Below are 24,046 nucleotides of genomic sequence, written 5' to 3' on the forward strand. Positions count from 1 at the left end.
TACTATTGTTGTTGTTCAGTCATTAAGTCGTGTCTAATTATTTTACAATCCCCTGGGCCGTAGCCTGCCAGACTCCTCTGTCTATGGGTTTTCCAGGCAAGAATACTGGAGTTGGTAGCCATTTCCTTCTCTAAGGGGTCTTCCTGACCCAGGGACTGAAGTCTCATCGCCTACATTGGCAGGCAGATCCTTTACCACTGAACTACCAGTTAATTATTAGAGAAATGCAAATCAAAGATACAGTGAGGTACCACCTCACACTGGCCAGAGTAGCCTTCTTTAAAAAGTCTATAAATAACAAATGCTGAAGGGCTATGGAGAAAAGGGAACCCTCCTACACTATTGGTAGGAATGTAAATTGGTACAGCCACTATGGAGAACAGTTTAGAGGTACCTCAAAAAACTAAAAATAGAGTTGTTATATAATCTAGTAATTCCACTCCTGGGCATGTATATGCAAAAGCTATAATTCAAAAAGATACATGCATCCTGTGTTCAAAGCAGCACAATTCATGATAGCCAAGATAGGAGTAAACCTAAATGTCCATTGTCAGATGAATGTATAAAGATGTGAAATATATATATATATATATATGTATATATGTGTGTGTAGTATATATGTGTGTGTACACACACACACACACACACACACAGATGGGCAAAAATTTCATTCAGTTTTTTCTGTAACACTTATGGAATATGACAGACATAAAAAGGAATTAAACAATTCCATTTGTAGCTAGATGGACCAACCTAGAGATTATCATACTAAGTGAAGTAAGCCAGAAAGAGAAACACAAATAGAATATGATAACACTTATATATGGACTCTAAAATAAGATACAAATGAACTTATCTATGAAACAGAAATGGACTCACAGACATAAAGAACAGACTTGTGGTTGCCAAGGGGAAGGTGACAGGGAAGGGTTGGATTAGGAGTTCGGGACTAGCAGGTGCAATGATTTTGGAGCCCCAAAAGATAAAATCTGTCACTCTTTCCCCATTTATTTTCCAAGAAATGATGGGACCGGATGCTATGATCTTAGTTTTCTGAGTGTTGTTTTAAGCCAACTTTTTGACTCTCCTCTTTCATTTTCATCAAGAGACTCTTTAGTTCTTCTTCACTTTCTGCCATAAGGGTGGTGTCATCTGTATATCTGAGGATATTGATATTTCTCCCAGTAATCTTGATTCCAGCTTGTGCTTCCTCCAGCCCAGCGTTTCTCATGATGTACTCTGCATGTAAGTTAAATGAGCATGGTGACAATATACAGCCTTGACGTACTCCTTTTCCTATTTGGAATCAGTCTGTTGTTCCATGTCCAGTTGTAACTATTGCTTCCTGACCTGCATACAGGTTTCTCAAGAGGCAGGTCAGGTGGTCTGGTATTCCCATCTCTTTCAGAATTTTCCACAGTTTACTGTGATCCACACAGTCAAAGGCTTTGGCATAGTCAGTAAAGCAGAAATAGATGTTTTTCTGGAACTCTCTTGCTTTTTTGATGATCCAGCGGATGATGGCAGATGACACCACCCTTATGGCAGAAAGTGAAGAAGAACTAAAGAACCTCTTGATGAAAATGAAAGAGGAGAGTGAAAAAGTTTGCTTAAAGCTCAACATTCAGAAAACTAAGATCATGGCATCTGGTCCCATCACTTCATGGCAAATAGATGGGGAAAGAGTGGCTGAGTTTATCTTTCTGGGCTCCAAAATCAGTGCAGGTGGTGATTGCAGCCATGAAATTAAAAGACGCTTACTCCTTGGAAGGAAAGTTATGACCAACCTAGATAGCATATTAAAAAGCAGAGACATTACTTTGCCAACAAAGGTCCATCTAGTCAAGGCTATGGTTTTTCCAGTGGTCATGTATGGGTATGAGAGTTGGACTATAAAGCAAGCTGAGCACTGAAGAATTGATGCTTTTGAACTGTGGTGTTGGAGAAGACTCTTGAGAGTCCCTTGGACTGCAGGGAAATCCACCCAGTCCATCCTAAAGGGGATCAGTCCTGGGTGTTCATTGGAAGGACTGATGTTGAAGCTGAAACTCCAATACTTTGGCCATCTCATGCAAAGAGTTGACTCATGGAAAAGACCCTGATGCTGGGAAAGATTGAGGGCAGGAGGAGAAGGGGACAACAGAGGATGAGATGGTTGGATGGCATCACTGACTCAATGGACATTGGTTTGAGTAAACTCCGGGAGTTGGTGATGGACAGGGTGGCTTGGCGTGCTGCGATTCATGGGGTCGCAAAGAGTCAGACACGACTGAACAACTGAACTGAACTGAACTGAACTGAACTTGCTTTTTTGATGATCCAACAGATGTTGGCAATTTGATCTCTAGTTCCTCTGCCTTTTCTAAAACCAGCTTGAACATCTGGAAGTTCACAGTTCACATATTGTTGAAGCCTGCCTTTGAGAATTTTGAGCATTACTTTGCTAGCATGTGAGATGAGTGCAATTGTGCAGTAGTTTGAGCATTCTTTGGCATTGTCTTTCTTTGGGATTGGAATGAAAACTACTCTTTTCCAGTCCTGTGACCACTGTTGAGTTTTCCAAATTTGCTGGCATGTTGAGTACAGCACTTTAACAACATCATCTTTAAGGATTTGAAATAGCTCAACTGGAATTCCATCACCTCCACTAGCTTTGTTCCTAGTGATGCTTCCTAAGGCCCACTTGACTTCACTTCTAGAAAAATAAAAGTAACAAATGCTGGAGAGCGTGAAGAAAAGGGAAACTTCCTACACTTGGTGGGGATGTAAATTGGTGCAGTCACTATGGAGAACAGTATGCAGGTTCCATAAAAAATTAAAAATAGATATATCATACTATCCAGTGATCCTATTTCTGGGCACACATCCACACAAAATTACAATTGGAAAAGATACATGTACCCTTATATTTATAACAGCTTTATTTACCATAGCCAAAACATGGAGAAAACCTGAATGCCCATCAGCAGATGAATGGATAAATAAGATGTGAGGGAAAAAAAGTATATATGTATATATATATACATATATATATATGATACACTCCACAATGGAATATTGTTCAACAAAAGTATGTTACTCAACACAAAGTGTATTCCTCAATAAAAAGAATGATGTAATTCCATTTGTAGTAATGTAGATAGACATAGAGATTATCATACTAAGTGTGGTCAGACAGAGAAAGATAAATATCATGTGATATCATTTATATGTGGAATCTAAAAATAAGATGCAAATAAACTTATATACAGAATAGAAACAGGGTGATGGACAGGGAAGCCTGGCGTGCTGCAGTCCATGGGGTCGCAAAGAGTCGGACACGACTGAGCGACTGAACTGAACTGAGCTGAGGTACTTAAGGAACTGCTACTCAGTTACTCGAGGAGATAAATGGAGAGTGATGAGATAAACCAATGAGCAGATCTAAAGTTGTTGAGGGACTGTTATACAATTTTGACTAATGACTGTGGAGTACTACGTGGTTATTTGTTCACTTGCTTGCTCTTATCTCACTGGTCTATTAATTTAGCAGATAGTGTTTGAGGATATACTCTATCCAGATATTACAATAGACATGGAGAATATATCCATGTATAAGGCAGTTTTTGCTCTTGAATTACTGAAAGATAGCAATGATTATGGTTTGTCTTTGTTTGGAGATGTTTCTTTTCTTTAATCAGTGCACATGCAAGTGCACCACAAAGAGAATTCTCAGCATTACAGCCAGTGTTACAGCCTATAAATATCTCTAGCTGAAAGCGTGACTAGGGCGCTGTGACAGATATTACCCAGCTGAGCCAAAAAGTGAGCTTCATAGCCTCAAAGCCACCTTTGTTATTTACTAATTGCTTTTAACCTTCCAGGCTGTGCATTCCTGTTCCATTACTGTTTTTTGATTTATGGTGTTAGTCCATGCTCCTTTGTTCTAATGGTGATGGTTTGCAGTAAAAGTAGCTATGTGCTCTCTGTCCCTTCATTCCCTTATGAAAATGAGATGTTGCATTTCTGGAGGTTGTTACCCAAGGACAAATTTTAAGAAATAACGACCATTGTAATAACCACCATGAAAACACCCATAATCACAGACACATTTATGTATCTTTAAAATGACAAATAGTGTTTTGTTATATCTTTGCAATGGATTCAAAATTTTGAGGTCCAAAATGGTACATGTCTTGAGAACACATCTAGATTTAAATATCTATAGTTTTTTTTTTAAGGAAAAAAATTGTGTCTGAAAATCAGACTTCTAATATTTCTAGAGTAAGGAATGTGATTTTGTCCCAGTGTCTGTTTAGGTAAAGCAGACATAAGGTAGACTGTAGGTTCCTGCACACCCATTCACCTGGCTGATGAATGAATTATATTGGTTGGGAGGATATATGTTCTTTCTTTTTGGTAATGGAGCACAGTTTTATCATTTAAGTTAATCATGCTGTTTTCCCAGTTAAATATACTTTTTGAAACATTAAATAATAAGAAAAAAGTAACATTTCTTTCTTAGAGACTCAATAAAAGAACATTATTTATTAGTTATTGTTATTTCCAAATTTTACAGTAGCTATGTCTTCAATTAGAAGCTTAAATTTAAATAGTTCTACTTTTGAATTCTCCATTTAATTTTTTTTCTGTTTCTCTCACCAGACACTGTCTTACTTTCTTCCTATCCAGTTACTGGTGGAACTTTCATATAAATGCATTCTGCAGTTGAAACAGGTAAGGTTTACTGAAATGTCTATTTGGCATCTCTTGTCAAAACTGGTACACTGGGTAAAGAACATGAGATGTAAATGATTTAAACTGTTTTACTTCTGCAGCATCCTGAATTGTGATGTTTCCTGAGAAGATGACTTTAACTAGTACTTTTGTGAGTTGAAAGGAAAGAAAGCTTAGTAAATATCAACTGCCATGTAGTAGAGATATGTGTATACTGCTTTAAATCTGAGGATGCAGCTGATTAAAAGCCTTTCGATTAACAAACATACAAAATACTTATTTTTTGCTTAATAAAGTAAGTTCTGATTTCTGTTTAGCCAAAGTCCAATTACCCAGTTGATATAAAGGGATTTAAGTATATATATGTATGTGTATGTATATATATATATATATATATATATATATATATACACAAATTTTGTGTATATAAATATACAAAATTTATTTTGTATTTATGTATTATATATACACAAAATTTATTTATTTATTGTATAATATATATAATATTATAATAAAGTTATAACACTATTATAATAAATTAATTCATATAATAAATATTATATATATATATATATATATATATATATATATATATAGGATGTTGTACTTTGATGAACTGTGACCTTAAAAACAGACTGGTTCCACATAGGTAAAGTAGCACATCAAGGCTGTATATTGTTACCCTGCTTATTTAACTTATATGCAGAGTACATCATGAGAAACACTGGCCTGGAAGAAGCACAAGCTGGAATCAAGATTACTGGGAGAAATATCAATAACCTCAGATATGCAGATGACACCACCCTTAGGGCAGAAAGCAAAGAAGAACTAAAGAGTCTCTTGATGAAAGTGAAAGAAGAGAGTGAAAAATTTGGCTTCAAGCTCAGTATTCAGAAAACTAAGATCATGGCATCTGGTTCCATCACTTCATGGCAAATAGATGGGGAAACAGTGGAAACAGTGGCTGACTTTATTTTTCTGGGCTCCAAAATCGCTGGAAATGGTGATTGCAGCCATGAAATTAAAAGATGCTTACTCCTTGGAAGGAAAGTTATGACCAACCTAGACAACATATTAAAAAGCAGAGACATTACTTTGTCAACAAAGGTCTGTCTAGTCAAGGCCGTTGTTTTTCCAGTGGTTGTGTATGGATGTGAGAGTTGGACTATAAAGAAAGCTGAGTGCCGAAGAATTGATGCTGTTGAACTGTGGTGTTGGAGAAGACTCTTGAGAGTCCCTTAGACTGCAAGGAGATCCAGCCAGTCCATCCTAAAGGAGATCAGTCCTGGGTGTTCACTGGAAAGACTGATGTTGAAGCTGAAACTCCAATGCTTTGGCCACCTGATGCGAAGAGCTGACTGATTGGAAAAGACCCTGATGCTGGGAAAGACTGAGGGCAGGAGGAGAAGGGGACAACAGAGAATGAGATGGTTGGATGGCATCACCAACTCAATGGACATGGATTTGGGGTGGACTCTGGGAGTTGGTGATGGACAGGGAGGCCTGGTATGCTGCAGTTCATGGGGTCGCAAAGAGTTGGACACACTGATCGACTGAACTGAACTGAACTGAACAATGTTATGTGAAATGACTGCTTTATTTAGAACATCAGTTAGCAAGCATCCATTAAATAGTTGTTAAGGATAATGTGACGGAGGTATTTGAAATTTTAAATGTTTTCCCGTTCACTCAAGAACTTTTTCATATTGTTAAATATATAAACATAGTGTCAGAAGATGCTATTCCTTTAGCCTGAAACATGTTTTACATGTCCTTGTATTTTCACCTCAAAGATACCTTCTTCAAGAAGACTTACTACACATCCTCCTCTATGTTAAATGCTTTGTGTTTATATTCACATAGGATGGAAAATCAATAATCGATATTGATTATAATATTGAAGTAATCAATATTGGGTCAAACTCTAAAACAGTTTAAAGATGGAAAAGAGCAGTTTGGTGGATATTTAAGGAAGTTTTCCTGAAAGAGATACAGTTCATGTTGAAACCTGAGGGATTGCTAAACTGGGCAATAGAAAAAGATGGAAGGACCCTCTATTGTTTTTCAGGAAAATCTAAGAAAAATAAAGAGTAGGTGTGGACATTTCCAATCAACTAGGAAAAGATGAAGTGTTTAATGATATGATGTTAGGACAAATGGTTAATCACATGGAAAAATTAAATTAATTTCCTTACTCCACACTAACAAGAACATTAATTCCAGTTGAATGAAACACAAATATGTAAACCAAAACAACTCTTCTTAATTATTAGATAAAAATATCAGGCTCATTGTATCACTTTGATTAAATAAGACATTTTAAAAAATCACAAAAATTAAAGCTATTAAATATCTCATAAAATTAACATCAGACTTCTAAATATAACAAAAGCCATTATAAACAAAGTTAAATCAGACAATATCACACAAGAAACTTTTTACAACATATATAATTGGTAACAAAATTATATCCAGACTATATAAAGAACACTTGCCATTAAGTAGAAAAAAATTGAAAACTATTATTTAAAAAATGGGTAAAAACTATAGGCAGGAATATTCAAGATAATTTACAAAATAATGCCTGACATTTTAACCAAAATTAGAAAAATAATAATAATAGCCTTTTTTTTAAATCAATATTGGCAGAAGGGCTTCCTAGTGTCTTATACAGTAAAGAGTCTGCCTGCAATGCAGGAGACCGGGGTTCCATCCCTGTCTCGGGAAGATCCCCTGGAGAAGGAAATGGCAACCCACTCCAGTACTCTTGCCTGGAAAATGCCATGGACAGAAGAGCCTGGAGGGCTACAGTCCATGGGATCGCAAAGAGTTGGACCCGACTTGGCTACTAAACAACAACAACATGAATCCTTCATTTTTACTTAAATACCTATCTATCAACCTCATTTCACATCCAAGGGGAAGCAGGGAGGCAGAGAAGAAAAGGAAAGTGGATCATGGGAAATTGAAACTCTAGCTTCCTTCATAATGTTTCACTTTTTCATGCTGGTCTCAGAATCTCAATAACCAATGTTGTGGTTGAATCAGCCCTTGTGGCTGGTTTTATTATTTTATTATGATTGCAGGACACTGTCACAATAAACATCAGGAAACTGAAAAAAACAAAATGTCATATTGTTTAAGAGACCTGGAAATGACTCAGCACTCTGAGAAAACACACCAAGGTCACAGGTAGAGGAAGCAAGAGAACCAGGACCCGGGGTTCTTGCTTTTATTGGGTGGCTAGGGTTTTGGGAGCTCACTCTTTATTGGTGAATTGAAAACAGAAGAGCAGGAATTTAAGCAGAGGAAGAGGGGGAAAAAAGAAAATAAGTAGCCCAAATGATCACTTATTGGAACCAACCAATCAAACTAGATCTCTAAAACAAAGGCACCTCATTAGGGGGAGGTGGCCTGGCTCCTTATTTGTCTTCGTTGCTCATCTGTGCATGGAATTTTCCAGGCAAGAATATTGGAGTGAGTTGCTATTTCCTTTTCCAGGGGATCTTCCCCACCCAGGGATCAAACCTGCCTCTCTTCCATCTCTCGCACTAGCAGGATCAAACCTGCATCTCTTGTGTCTCCAGCGTTAGCAGGCAGGTTCTTTACCATCTGAGCCACCAGGGAAGCTGCTACCTGTTTATCCCAGATAGCAGTCTTTGAAGGGGATATCTCTTTGAAAAGGATGCCTCTGCAATCAAAGCTGAAGTCAGACACTTGTTTTACAAAAAAAAGAAAACAAAAAAAAAAAAAAAAAAAACAGTCAGAGTTTATACTTCAATCACTCAAAGGAAAATGTCTTCTGGTCTTTCTAAAAAATAAATTTAAACACCAATGTCTAATGAAATTCTTCAGAGTTATAATTAAAAAATGAACAAATAAAATTTATTACAAACAAACACACATAAATCAATAAATATTTCCAGCATTGGCATTTTAATTGAAGTACCATAATGAGCTACAATTATATAGAAATGTATTTTGTTTGATTCAAAACAGCATTTTTCATAACCAAATTCACACTGCATGATAGAAACTTTTGAAAGAGTTTGAAAGGAGATTATCTACAGGGTCTCAAAATGCAGTTATTTTTCAAATACTTGATGTGTACCAACAAATCAGATTAGAAGTTTAAAGATCTTTTGTAACCAAAATATACCAGTGTCTCCTTTGCAGGTGTGTTTCTTTTAGAATCAAGATGAAGAAGTACTACTATGTGAGGATGAGGGTTTTTTTTTTTTTTTTTTTCTTATCCCCAGAAGATGTCAGTTTCTGCAATAGTCAAGTCAGGAGTTAAATTTACTTTTTAAAATGAGGTTTTCAAATTATAAAGCAGATTATAACCGTGCCTCAGAGCCATCTTCTTTTTATTGCACTATCCTTACATAGAAGCCATCGTGATTCTGATGGCAGAGATTAGCTTGAGTAGGTGGTACTGAGTTAATTCATATCCTGGTTGCCCTGGGAGACCTAAATTTAAGCTTCCTATTCTTTCCCAGGGCAAGAAATAAAAAAATGAGTCAAGTGCCATTTTCTTGGTGCTGTGCATTTCAAAACCTAGGCTTTGTCTCACTTCTTCTGTTAGAGCTACCATTTATTTGCATTTTCTTTACAAGAGAGGTTTTACGTTGCCAACTTTGGTTGAACATCAAGGAAACCAAAATGAGTTTTTTGAACACACAGCTTTCAAGTTTAGGCAGTAAATAAATGAATGGATCCATGAATAAGTTGAATGATGATTTTGCTCATTCATTCACTCATACGTTTTTCAAAGGCAGCTCACTTAAAAATCATCAAGTGTGATAAAATCGCAGTTAGAGATTACTTGCCAAGATAGTAAATACCTTGAAAATAGGTATCTCAGTGATCTTCCATTTGAGAAACGCTTGCTGAGTGATTCCCCCGTGTCAGATGTTGTGCCAGGCCCTTGCTTACAAAGATGAAGTCATCAGTGTCATCATTTCCAAATAGGACTCACAGTCTGGAGTAGTCAGACTGTGCATAAATTGATATTGTCAGAAAAAAATTCAGAGCAAAGTGGGAAATGTCTTTATATCTTCCGTAGTTCCTCTAACAGTGTTCTGCCTCTATTTTTAAAAAGTTCTTAACAAATATTTATTGAGTGAATTGTGTTTACAGATAATGTTCATTACAAACACCGAAGTATCTGTTATCAGTGTTCCTTCTTTCCCAATTTCTTTGATTTGATTAAATTAACAAATATAAAAACATGTCCATAGTTTTATTATGCCAGTCACGATTGTAATAGGGTCTTGGGGTTAACACTGGAACTACCTGTATCAGAACTGATTAAAATCAACACACCTTTGTGCTGAAAGTATTTTCTGTGGCTACCCAAGGGGAAACCTTTCCTACTCTTCTGTAGCCTCTGATTGAGAAAAAGAAAAAGGAAAGAAGCATAGTCAAAAGCTCCCTGACCTTTTTGTACAGAGCTGTTGTCGAGACTGTTACCATTTTGCACTTGTATGATCAGAAATTGCAGCAGTGCTGCATAAAATAGAATCAAATGATGGTTCTGCATGTAAAACAGGGCTCTGAGTGTCTCTTCTGCACCCTCCTCTTAAAGCCTTCTCCCAGTGCTTGCTGTCTCCACGGTAACAGCATCACTGGGATTCTGTTTAAGTGTGTTTTGAAAGCTGCCTTTACCTGAGAAGTTAGCCTTTGACAGAGTTGTCCATATCTCTAAATCTCTTAGATTATTTTTCTAATAAAAAAGGATGTATAGGATAGCATTGCTTATTAAGGATCAGACACCCATATTTTTTTTTTAATTTTTGTGAAGTAGCCCAAATGATTATGATACCCAAAATATCAACTTAAAAGTGCTATGTACACAGTTGGAATGCATTAATAAATAGATAAAGTTTAGCTTTAATGTTGTAATCTTGGTCAAACCATGTCTGCCAGGGCTCAGTTTTCTCACCTAGAAAATAAGACTAAAGGAGATGAGATCAAGACAGGCTTAGACTAGTTCCATCATAGACTAGCTCAGACTGGTCCTATCTTATTAACAACAGATGTCCAAGTTACCTTGCAGGGGCAGTGAGCAAGAACTGCAAGGCGGTTAACTGGAGCATCCACAGAAGAGGAAACTTTGACTTGAACTAATGCCAGAATCAAATTGTCTGTCCCACAGCAAAACCAAAGACATGACTGGAACTCAAAACTTCTGTTGAAGTGAGGGGTACATTATCCAGAAATATCCAGTGTTAACACCCTTTTTCATACCTTACCATAAGTGGCCTGGTTTTAAGTCCTTCCAATTCAAGTCTGTCCTGCCAGGACTTCCACATACCAACTTGTATTCCTCTAATTCAGACAAATTTGACCCAATCCTAAATCAAAGAGACAGATTTGAGCCCTGACCCCTGACTCCTTGGTAGTGGACCTTGCTAACAAGCTCTTTCTTTTCCAAAAGCCTCTGCTTTACTATTGGATTCTATATACATCAGGCAGTGAGTCCTTTCTTTATGAATGTCTTTTAACATTCTCTCATTCTCTCTATGAGGCAGGAAAGACTGTTTTACTCAATGAATTGTTGATTTTGTTATCCTGTTTTCCGCTGGATGATCATCCAGTGCCCAATACTTTTTTGTCTATGATTGTATTATCTCTTTTAATCAATGTTCTGTCTATGACACTTTGTTCAGACCCTAAAAGAACCCTGAGACTGGCAATGGCATCATTGTGGATTTGCTTTTTTTTTAATGTAAGTTCATAGAAAAGTCAATAAAGTGTAGATGTGTTGTGCAACTTTAGGGCCTCTGGCCACATGTGACTCTAAGAAATTAAATTGAACTTAATTGAACTTAAGTTAAAATTTATGCCCTTAATTGCAGTAGCCACATGTGGTTGAAAGTTGCCATATTGAATTACACAAATATAGCCTATTTCCATCATTACTGAGCATTCTATTGGACATCGCTCGATTCTCATTTCTATCTTTATCAGTCCTAAGCAAGAAGAAACAACAGTCTTGTGTGTGAGAGTTTTGTCCTATTTGAATTACCAAAAAATGACTTTGCATTTGGGGAGCAAACTAATATTTGCAGGGTGATGTCCTAATACTCTGTAGACTACGTAATGTAATATTTTTAAAAGTTTTTACTAAATGAATAACTGAATTAACTGAAAGCCACATTTGGTAATTTTAATCAAATCTGAGGACAACAACTTAAAGAAAAGTAAGGTTTTCTTATAGCAGCTGTGGAGGAGAACTTTCCCAGTAGAATAAAAATATGTCTAATATGGCTTTAATGATGTAGAACCATGGTCATAAACTCATATGCCCACATAGACAGGGAGGTATAAATTTAAGGGGCTGGTTATAAGAACCTTTAAGAAATAGCAGATGTGTGCCACAGGAAAAAATTCTTCTCATTTACTAAAAATGAAACCAGGCAACTAGGTATCTGTGTGAAATCTAAATTTAAATGTTGGCAAGTAATTATATATCTCTGTATCATCTATCTATCTATCTAATAAACTTGACCTGGAGTACACAGAAATATTTGAGGGTAAACAGTAATTCAGGTAATTTTTTAAGTTTTCTAAGTCATGAAATTATTGTCTTTAGAGGTAAAGTAAATTCCAAATTTTCATAACTAAGAAGTGACAAGTTGAGAAGTAAATTCTGTTACCTTGCTGTTGATTTCTGTTTGTTTTTTCTTAATAAACCCTTTGGTAAAACCAAAAAAAAAAAAAAAAAAAAGATTCTTACAAAAGAATTTAAGGTCTATTACAAATTGAGACTAATAAGAGGATGCACCAATTACTTATTTCTGCCTAACTATCCCAAAATTGCTACAGTAAATTTTTAGAAAATATAACCTGCCAAACACTTTTTTCTCTTAAAGAAGCTTTCATTTTTATTAATTCATATATTCATTCCTTACTTATATTCATCAATATTTATTAACTTCTGCTATGATACAGATGTCATATTGGCTTCATTGAAGAATAAGACACAACCTAGACACTCATAAAATAAAATAATAGGAAGAGTTATTCAAATCCCTAATGTAGAGGTAAGGGTTGTATGCAAAAAAGGAAAAAATCCATCAGGTGATGTGATTATATCAGCGTCCTTAACTCATTATTTCTTAAGAATTGAGGGATTTGCTTTCAATTAAGTAGTTTTCTCTCAGGATCTCTTATGCAGTGTCTGTCAAAAAACATCTATTGTTGGTGTTCTCTTGAAGGCTTCTTATTCTAATGTCTGGCAGCTAATGGTGATTGTTCTTTGGGACCTAAGCAGGTGTTGAATATTTACGTATAATCTTTTCAAGTAGCCTAAACTTCCTTACAGTATGGTGGCTAGATTTCAAAGATGAGCATGCCATGAGAAAGGTAGACACTGTAACTCCTTTTATGAAATAACTTCAGAAGTCACATTTATTATGTTCACCATAATCTCTTTGTCAACACAGTCATAAAGACCTGCCCTTGTCCAAGGGGAAGTTACCCAAACGCTGTGTCTTGTGAAAGGCATGACATGGTTATAGAAGAACTTGTGAGACTGCACTACAGTTGCTTTATTGATAAACACAATCTGCCATAGAAGTTTGATTTTTTTAAATATTTCTATCAGGAAGCATTTATTTCATTCATTCATTTATTCACTCACTATTTTTCAACAATATTCATTGACTTTCTATTATATTCAGGACATTGTGTTAGATACTAGAAGACGACACAATCTCCAACCCAAGCTGATCTAAAAAAGTAATACTGAGATATGTTCGAAGTCTTATTGGAAAGACAAGAATAACATTCAAAGGAAACACAGAGGGGATATGATCCTGCCAACCATCCTCAGTTTAGAAAACAGAGCTTTCACCTCTTGTTATTCTTGTGTTTCTCCTACATATAAAACTCAAATACTATCATCAGTACTGGTTTGATGCACATATAGTTCTGCTGACTAATTGAATATTCACTTCCTCTTCATAAAGTGTTTGAACTTCTACTTTTTTAAACTCTTTGCATTGACATTTTCGGCTTCCCATGTGGCACTAGGGGTTAAGAACCCACCTGCCAATGCAGGAGACATTAAGAGATGCTGGTTTGACCCCTGGGTTGGGAAGATCCCCTGGAGGAGGGCATGGCAACCCACTCCAGTATTCTTGCCTGGAGAATCCATAGACAGAAGAGCTACAGTCCAGAGGGTCACAAAGAATCAGACATGACTGTAATTTTTAGGGTATAGTTAAGAATGGAAGTTATTTACTTAGTACTTTACATTTCCTGCAAAGTAATTGTGCCTACTACAAAGGGAGCTAGCTGGACTTAAGGGATAGTTTCTCTAAACCATGGAAAACTGTGATGAAATTGCCTAACATGGTTACTGAATTGAAAGGCTTTGGGGTTAGTCAGCATTGGGTTTAAATCTCCGCTTTGCTGTTTTTTCACTCAATGTCCTTTTGCAGTCGATTGTATTCTCTGTCTCGATTCCCTCATTTGTAAAATCATGACCACAGAAGTGTTGCCCTCTCACGAGGCTGGTGTGAGAATTACATAAATTAAGTTCTTTGAACGGAGCCTTATATATTAAAAGTACTTGATCAGCATTGATTAGTTTTTATTACTTGCAACCCTTTATGACTTACTCCGTTCTGTGATGATGTATATATGGCTTCGTACTTATGAGGAGGAATTGTTCATAATGAGCCTCCAAGTTTGGAAATAGCTGGTAATTATCCTATATGGCAGTCTCGGACAGAAGGTTATCATCTCTCTTTTTCACTCTGCCCAGGCTGTTTTCCTCTTACCTCATAACAACGCCTTATGTTAGCTGGGTCCTATCAAGCAAAGTGTTCCCTGGAGATATACATGGCAATAAATCCTTTAATATAGCAAAAAGTAGACACTACTGGTTTTGCCACTATGTGCTATAATATTAATATCTTTTCTGTAACTTTTCTGCTTTTTCCAGGCCACTGTCCCTGTCACTAGTAAAACCTGCCCTTCCTTTTATTTCATTCCTTAATGTAGCTTTCTCTCTCTGGTGGCTGAAACACAGGGGTTCCAGTAAAGATGGACTGAATTAAATTGAATTAGAAGTTTTTGTTTTGTAAGTTTTTATGTATTAAGTTACAGTCTTCTATTTGAAAATATTTAGGGTAATTTTCCGTTAATGATCATGGAGGGACTTCTTAACTCCCCTGGTGTCTTTGATTGCCACAATAAATAATAAATAAGAAAAAGATTGAGAGACAGAGAGAAATTGACAAAGCAAGGGAAATGCCATAGCCCTAAGCCAGTAACCTTGAAATGTCAAATACTGTGATGCCTGTAACAAGGGGGCATGCTGAGAGCTTACACATGCCACCTCGGATGGCCGGCAGCGTACGGATTTCCTGCAAAGTAAGTGTCACCATCCTGAAAAGCATAGTTAATGATGCTTTGATTTAAAGCAGGTGACCTAACAGTGTGGAGAAGCCACTATGAAAGTAGGAAATTGTCCCCGTAGAGACACTGTTCAATACCACAGAATGTCAGGTGTAAGATGAGAGAGAAGACATATAAACAAGATATTTCTGTTGTAGATGGCCAAGTGTCTTGGCTGAGGGTTACTATAGAAGCTGAAGTGAAGTGCAAAGGAAGAGAAGGCTGTAAGTACCACATCAAAATCCATAGATTCGGAAACATGAAAGGCTTTGCAATAATGGAACTGAAATCTTGAACAGGAAAAGCTAAGGGAAATAAGCTCTTTTCCCTGGGGTGAAGAAAATAATATATTGGATAAGAGGGTGTTTGAGACAATAAATCCAAGTAGTAAAGACTTTGTACTGATGCTTACCACTCCCTATATTATTCCTTAGGAGGCAGCTGGTCCTTTATAAGAATATTAGCAAATATAAAGGAACCAGTGTGAATCCCATGAGTAAAATATAAATCTGTACAAATAAAATCTGGAGTATCAGTTAAGTGAGAAAAGCATGAGCAAAAAATGAGTGAGAAGCACACATCCCCTAATGTTATCCATAGTCTCAAAAATTATAGACAGCATGAGCTGTGTTCCAAAAGAGCTAAACATTTATAAAAATTTGGGAAGAGACTAGAAGCCAATGAAAGGAGATGAGAGGTGAAAAAGCAAACTCAGAAACAGTTGAATATGTATAGATATGTGTATGATATATGCAGCGTAAAAACAATATATTACATAAAATTGAAAAGAACAGTAATATACAACTGATAAGATCAGGAGGATGCTACTTGGGGACAAAGGAGATTTTCCATTCACATAAACATTGTAACTAAGAAAGAGAAAATAATACCAAAATGAGAAAGAGAGAAACTGTTAAATATAAAATAAGACTTTTCTAACATAAAAACTTATATGTTAAGTTAAAAGCAGCAATTGTATTCTAGGAGAAATTTGTGAAAACAATCATATCAAGATATATACTGGTAAAACTAATAAAATTTGAAGGAAAACATTATTTAACAGTGCATGCAGAAAAAAAAAAACTTATGAATTGTTTTGGATGGATAGCATGGATTTGGATGTTCCTCAAGTTTCTCTGAGGCCAGAAGATAAAATAAAAGATGGAAATTCTAAAGAGAGTGTGATTCAATGGGCTTGTGTACAGGCAATTTGGGGTCTTAAACTTTAAGTGCAATAGAAATATAAAGTTTGTAATATCTTGGGGACTAACACATCCATGTGTTTTTCTTCTGAAAAATTACCTGGTGATGGAATATAGCCAATGATGAAAATGTATTAAACATGATTAATATAGCCAATGATGAAAATGTATTAAACATGATGAGATTAGAAAATGGAAATTGTGGTAAAAAGCCAGAGAAAGACACAAGTGATTTATGCAACAAGTTAAACAAATTCTCAAACAATGTTGGTCTAATGAACTGTAATAATGATATAGTCAATACAAAATGACATAATAAAATATAATAAATCAATAGGAACAATATGGGTATCATATTTCAATAGTACATAGTCAATATACACCATAAAGTTATACTGTAAGGTATCCAACCTCCTGAAGAAGTCAAGATATTTTTCCTTATCTTTTGGAGAGCTTTCTAAAAAACCATGTGCATTGTGAAGAAAGATTTTTTTCTGGATTCAGTAAGGCATATATCTTCTGTTCCATGTGGTTTTTTGCATTTGGTTAAATTTAAGTAAAACTAATTATGGGTGCTAATTTTTAAAAATATAAATACCTCACTGTACTGTTTGTGTACATGTACACAGGCATAGACAAGTGTTTGGGACATTGTTCACCAAATGTCAATAACGGTTATTAATGACGGGATTTTGTAAATTTTCATTTTTGTGTTTACATGCGTAATTTGATTTTTTAATGGGTATACATAATTTGTTAACAGTAACAAAATTCATTACCCCCTAAAATTATAAAAATAGCATTTATCTCAAATCAAGTTAACTTTTAAGAATATTTTTTTCAAAACAGGGCGATAATTCAGTTAGGAGTCCAAACTTAATTTCACTTGTAAATATTAATTGACCACAGCACTTCAGAAACCGTCATCCTGATATTATCTGTATCTATCTATCTACCTACCTATCTATATATGTTATCTTTGTATGTGTCTATTTAAGTTGTTGGAAGATGGTTTTGGATTCTGATGGACAAATGACATCAGTATCAAGATTTCCTTCACAAGCACTTGATGAAACCAATAAATTTCTTAAGTCATTTCAATGTGAGAAAAGGAACAGACTGTTGTGTAGAAAATGCTCTTTGAGACTCCAGGTAGAGGGAATGAAGTAGTCAAAGTGAATACCGTGAAATAAAGAAGAAGCAAGAACCTGAGGCTGGTGCATTTGACATTCTCATAATGAAGACAGTCTCAGGGGAGAACAGAGATGGGAATAAGTGAAAGACCATTTGTGATGCAGTCATTCTTGCTTTCATGGTTTTTCAGTAGGCCTCAAAAGGCCAATTCAATAGAATATGAATCAGATCTTGTCAAGGCCCTGTGGAATAAGTAAGAGGCACCAGACTTCCCTATTTGGATCCCAATAGTTTTTCCTAACTCAGTAACCTTTCATAGTAAACAAAAAAACTAGAATCTTTTTTCTTTCTCCTTGGTTATTTTTCTGAGGGTCGCAGATTTTGAAATTATTTTTGTTTCCATCAACTGTTCTGCATATTTAGAAGCTATGGTATTGCTCTTTGTTTAGACTGGGGAGGGCCTGATCACTCAGCAGAAAGAAAGTAAATGTACAAGAAAAAAACAGAGATCTGTATTCCAGTTTGATGTGTCAACATATGGCAGAGGAAATACCACTTTTGGCAATGGGCAAAGTTAATGATTTTTTTCAGTCAAGTCAGGATAATTAAGTGTGTTGTACTTTCCCAGCCTAAGTTTGCTAATTTGATTTAACTTACGATCAAATATTTTAAAAGTACATAAGGAGGGTTTCCTACAGCACTGTAGAAATACCCTCCTGATGGGTTCGTAGTCATGATGGTCCTAGCAAGACAATGTGTACTTTGCAGCACTTTTTAATTCCTTCCATGGATAAATTTAGCCATGCTGTCCAAGGAAGCATGTCTTATTTGCTGATCTTTGCCTCTTTTTCTTTAGCGCGCACACACACACACAAACACAAACAATTCATTCTATACCTTTGCAGATTTTAGAAGTGACGTTTTATACTTGGAAGGCTTAGGGAGACTCTTGAGTTCCTACAAACCCTTCTACTCCTTTGCACATTAGGCCAAGACTCATTTTTTGTTATACTCTTGGGCCCTGGAGGTATTTAAACAGGTGACCCTTGATTCCATTCTTTTAGTAGGCTTGTTACACGCGGTGCAAACCATTCTGGTGATTTGACACAAATAAGTGAACTATGAAATCATACACTGTTATACAGTGTCAGAGACTATCTTTATATAAGACTTACAATTCATTGTACCTTAGCACTCAGCGTGAAAGTGAAAGTCACTAAGTCATGTCTGACTTTGTGACCGCACGGACTGTAGCCTGCCAGGGTCCTCTGTCCATGGAATTCTCCTGGCAAGAATGCTGGAGTGGGTAGCCGTTCCATCCTCCACAGGATCTTCCCAACCCAGGGAATGAGCCCAGGTCTCCTGCATTACAGGCAGATTCTTTACTCTCTGAGCCACCAGAGAAGCTCAGGAACCCAGCATAGGGACATATTTAGAAATTTATGAATAAGTAGTTGTGTTTTTTTTTTAATTTTTAAGGAAAAGTGAAAAGAAAAAGAAAAGAAAACTAGTGAGCAAATGAGAAAGCAAATTATCATATGATGTTCTATGACAGTTTTGCATTGTGTCTACTTGGGTGAGCTGGAAATAAGTTTTCTAGAACCATCTGTTCTGAATGGTTTCACATAGAGTTGTCCAAATGAGAAATTGTTGGGATATTTGTCCAAAGTAGAAGAGCAGCAGAGCCATCAGGCATATCAGATTACTACAATGAATGGGAAATTGATGAAGAAGTTAGGCTAATTCCAGCTTATTCTCACTCCTCTTTACTCTATGGCTAGGGTATGGCCAACTAGTATTCTTCTGGACATCTGCAACCACAGGATCACTATCAGGCAAAGAGGGAAAATGGTCCAAAGACATCTCCACCAGCTCTCTCCTGAGGCCCTCTATGGCAACTGATTACCAACTGTTGCTGAGACACGCTTGCCTGCTTGTAGCAGTGCTTAAGGAAGGATATTTAAAGACTTTTCTCTGATCCCCCCAGCTTCTAGCCTCCTATTATTGAAGTTTCTTCAACAATTATGGATCTTAATAGTCCTACAATAAATCTCTCATTCCATAATAATTATAGTAGTTCTCTTTCTTTGATTGAACCCTGACTGATAGAGGTTAATTTTTGTAATGCAAAGTCTGGAATGAATGAACAAGTCTAAGAGCAAGAGTATATTTTCTGTTCTGTATAATCCTAATTCTCTCTCTCTCTCTCTCTCTCTCTCACATACACACACACATACAGGTTTTGAAAATACCTGGGTTAGACTTTTTTATTAAAATTTAATAAACCTTATTTCTTTTCACAGTCTTGCTAAAGAGGTAATTTAATTTGCACAGAAAAAAATACTTAGTCTTATCTATTTTTTATTCATAATTTTGGTCAAAGTAGCAATCAAGTGACAACAAATGAATGATTTGCTTCTGTGAGAACATCCTGAGTTCTGGGTTGGACACAAAATTCACTTCTGTGTTCTTCTCTGACAAAAACACAAAATGACACATGGAAAAATACATATCCAACAATATCATGGATTAGAATGTTATCAAAACCTATTCATTTCTCATAGCAACCCATGCAGTGGTTTTAATCTGAACTTTGCTGATATATTGAAGAGGTATTGAAGAGATGTCTAGCATTCTCATTTCAATGTCTGGATTTCTTTTAGAATAAATATCTTTATGAATATTTTATTAACTATGTCAGGAAATATTTTATTGGACTTAAACACGTCATGGATTCTAGTTTTATTATAAGATTAGGTGCGATGTCATTTTCACCCTTGATAAGATTTTCATGGTCTTTGAAATCTCTGTCATCACGTATCTGTCATTATCATTCTAAACAGAGAAAGATCCAGCTTTTTTGTTTCTCTCTTTTTTAAATTTCTTTTTATCTCCTTTCTTTAGTTCTTGCCTCTCTCCATGACTCTATTTGATTAATTTTTAAGGTTTTGTTATTGTTGTTTCTTTGTGTTTTCTCTTTGAATGTCACAAATCATCTTTATATCCTTTCCATCATTGTTTTTTGTCCTCATAAATCTGTGCATACATCATAATGATTTTATGAATTACCGTGCTGAAGATGCTTTCAGCATTCTTCATATGACCACATTATGGTTCTACATAAAATATGTTTTATTCATTTTTATTGTCCTAACTAATAATATCCCATCTTTGCTGTCTACTTTTGACCAATGCAATTCCATTACTATAAATAAATAAATTAATAATAGAAATAATTTGTATCAATATATATTATTTATCTACATATTTGATTTAGAGAGTTTACTATTCAGAAATTCATAGAGATTTGACAAAGTGAATTATACATTTAGGCATTCTAGATATTTTTAACAAATCATATCTCATCTAGTAAATAAGTCTGGGTATTATTCTAATTTAATACTATCGTCTATTAGGATATAGTTTTATCGATATCAGTTCAGTTCAGTTAGTCAGTCATGTCTGACTCTTTGTGACCCATGAACTGTAGCATTCCAGGCTTCCCTGTCCATCACCAGCTCCCAGAGCTTATTCAAACTCATGTCCTTTGAATTGGTGATGCCTTCAAACCATCTCATTCTCTGTCGTCCCCTTCTCCTCCTGCCTTCAATCTTTCCCAGCATCAGGGTCTTTTCCAAGGAGTCAGTTCTTCACACCAAGTGGCCAAAGTATTGGAGCTTCAGCATCAGTCCTTCCAATAAATATTCGGGACTGATTTCCTTTGTGATTGGCTATCAGATGCAGTACTATGTATATATCAGATAGAGTACTGATATAGTACTATCAGATACAGTAGAGATATATCTATCAGATGTAGTACATAGTTTGAAAACATATTTATCATAAAGGAATGAATTTCAAAAAGCTTTTATAAGGACTTACTCAATGTATTGCCCACTTTTCTAGGATGTCCATGAAAGTGATTCTAATGTTTATCCTTTTGGTTCTACTCTCTGTAGATGGGACAAATAAACATCCCTTATTGTGAAAGATTTATTTTCTGCACCGATGTAGTTGAGTCAACCAATAAAATACAATGTTTCCCTAGGCATTCTGCTATGCACAGAGCATTATATCAACAAGTACACATTAAGAAAACACCTCAATCACCCTGTGGCAGGTATATCATTTTAGAGAAGTAAAATGATAATTATAACAATAATAATAACCAAATACATATAATCTGCAAATTAAACAGCTAAGTCATTTTTTCTTATACAATGTTACTTGGACTACTACAATCTGGAATCTAACTATAAGTTTCCTGAACCTAAAATGGTTGAAACACTTAAGAATTCTCTGCCAAGTGACATCAGCAAGGTGATGATATAGGAGTTTCCAGTACTTCCTCTGTCAGAAACAGCCCTTAAAAGTCCAGATAACATTTTCTATTAAGAATTTGTGAATTTTAAAATTTCAGATAGCACTGTGAAGGTTTTGAGTACTTGGTACCCTCAATTTTTTTCTAATGAGAGTATATATTGGGAGAAATACACTTTTAAAAGACAGTTTAGTAAAATGCATTGGACTTTTTAAAAGAATTCACTATACATTATCTCAGGAAAACATCTGTTTGGAATTCATTCTAAAGAAATAATTACAAAGATAGAAAGATTTCTCCATAGGAATTTGACTACAGAAATTTTAAAATATTGAAAAATTTGGAACAAAGTAATGTATGCCTATAGAAGATTTAAAAAGTTATCATAAAACCATGTCATTTAATACTGTGTAGCTATTAAATATTATGTTGTATGAGACTGTTCAATGACATAGGAAAATATTCTTTATGTACTAGGTAAAAATAAAAGAATCAAAATATATGATTATAATTGATATTTTTGTTTAACTTTGCTTATTAATAAATAAGACCTATGCAAATAATTTATAGATGTTATCACTAAAAGGTGACTTATATTTAATAAAGAAAAATTTCAATTTTAGTTTTCTGTATTTCCTAAATATTCTGTCATGAACATGTTTTTTGTGTCCTTCCCAAACTTACAAAATGTATATTATATAACAATGATTAAGACACTATCAATGGACCAACTAAAAGGGTAATTTAGTTTTTCATATGTTACTCTGTACAGCTTTAATACCTGTGACCTAATTAGGCTGCAGAAGGGAATGTGATCTTTCATTAAATGGACTGTCATGTAATAGCTCTTGGAATGAACGACTAAGAGACGGCTTCCTTCACTCTGGAGGCTTAGACAATGGAGGCACCTTGTCAGAGATTACAAGGCTTACACTGTCTTAGTCCAAAGTCATCGCAAAGGCTCTAACTCTCTGGCTACTGACAGTATAAAATTGTGTATCTTTAAAAACAAAGTATGAACTTAAGAACAATAGGTCCCAAGACAAAAAACTTTCAACAAGGCGACTAACTATAAAGTGCTTATATCAGAACTTGAAGTGAGAATTGGGCACAAAAAGAAATCAGAAAGTATCTGGAAAGACTTTGAAAAATATCACTTTTGTTCAATAACCTTTGATTCATTTTGCTATTTGATACCCACAAAACTCAGACACCATGATGAATTCAGTTAGTTATAGTATACATTTAATATGTAATTTAATGGAATTTCCAATGTAGTGGGACATTTATTATTCTAAGAGAGAGAAGAGTTTAAATTCACTGAGGTTGATACATGCATCAGAATACTCTTGAAAGAATAATTCAGAATTCTCTTTTCAAGTATGACTTCAAAGAACCACTGATCAATAAAGCAAAGCAGAGTATAATTAAAACCAATTAAATTCAAACAAAGCAAAATTGTTTAAGTGTATTCATCATCCAGCTTGGATCTTACCATTATATTTATTTCTCCCTCATTCCAATGAGCATCAATTTCTTGGTGTAGTATACATCTTATGCTGGGATGTCGGGATAGGGTATTATACCATTGCAGAACTCAGTTGCATCTGACAACTGAAAATGACAGCTACAATAACAATCACAAATGCATTTATATTTATTAATTTTTACCTGATATTTTAGATTACAGAGGATATAGCATATTTCGTATTTTGTGCCTGAATATGGCATGTATATATTTTGACTTACTGTAATTCTGTTTTAAAGCAAATGCTATGAGAAGATTTCTGTTAACCCAAAGGAATAACAACAACAACAAAAAATCAGTTGGTAAGAATAATGAGTGGCAAGAAGTAGGTTGTGCAAATTATTTCAAAAAATGAATGCTTTTGTTAAGATACTTTTAATTTTTTGGTCAAGTCAAAAGTGCACTTCTTATTTCTGGAAAAGCCCACATACTACAGCATTGGAGTACAACAGGGGAATAGGTGAGTGTTTATTCTGAGGGCCATGCTAATAAGATGTTTTTTCAGCATATCTGTTTAAAAATTACCATATATCAAATGTTTGTGTACCTTAAAATTCATGTATTAAAACCTATTCCTCAGTGTGATGGTATTCAGAAGTGAAACTCTTGGGACAGGATTGGGTCAAGAGGGCAGCCCTCACTAAAGAGGTTAACACTCATTATAAAGAGACCTTAAAGAATTCTCTCACTGTTTCCTTCATGTGGGGGCACAGTGAGATGGCCATCAGTGGGCCA

The 24,046-nt window shown here is 35.3% G+C and overlaps 1 long non-coding RNA gene across 2 annotated transcripts in view; it reads left to right on the plus strand.

Annotated features, from left to right (window-relative positions):
• Positions 1 to 19,558, plus strand: part of LOC110123936 (uncharacterized) — a 91,246-nt gene extending 71,688 nt beyond the window's left edge. For both annotated transcript variants that reach the window (XR_011489788.1, XR_011489787.1), the window contains 2 exons: positions 4,645 to 4,716; positions 19,244 to 19,558. This is a non-coding gene — a long non-coding RNA (uncharacterized lncRNA). The remainder of the gene's footprint in view (positions 1 to 4,644; positions 4,717 to 19,243) is intronic.
• The last annotated feature ends 4,488 nt before the right edge of the window (positions 19,559 to 24,046 follow it).

This window comes from Odocoileus virginianus, chromosome 10 (assembly GCF_023699985.2).
Source record: "Odocoileus virginianus isolate 20LAN1187 ecotype Illinois chromosome 10, Ovbor_1.2, whole genome shotgun sequence".
NCBI lineage: Eukaryota > Metazoa > Chordata > Mammalia > Artiodactyla > Cervidae > Odocoileus > Odocoileus virginianus.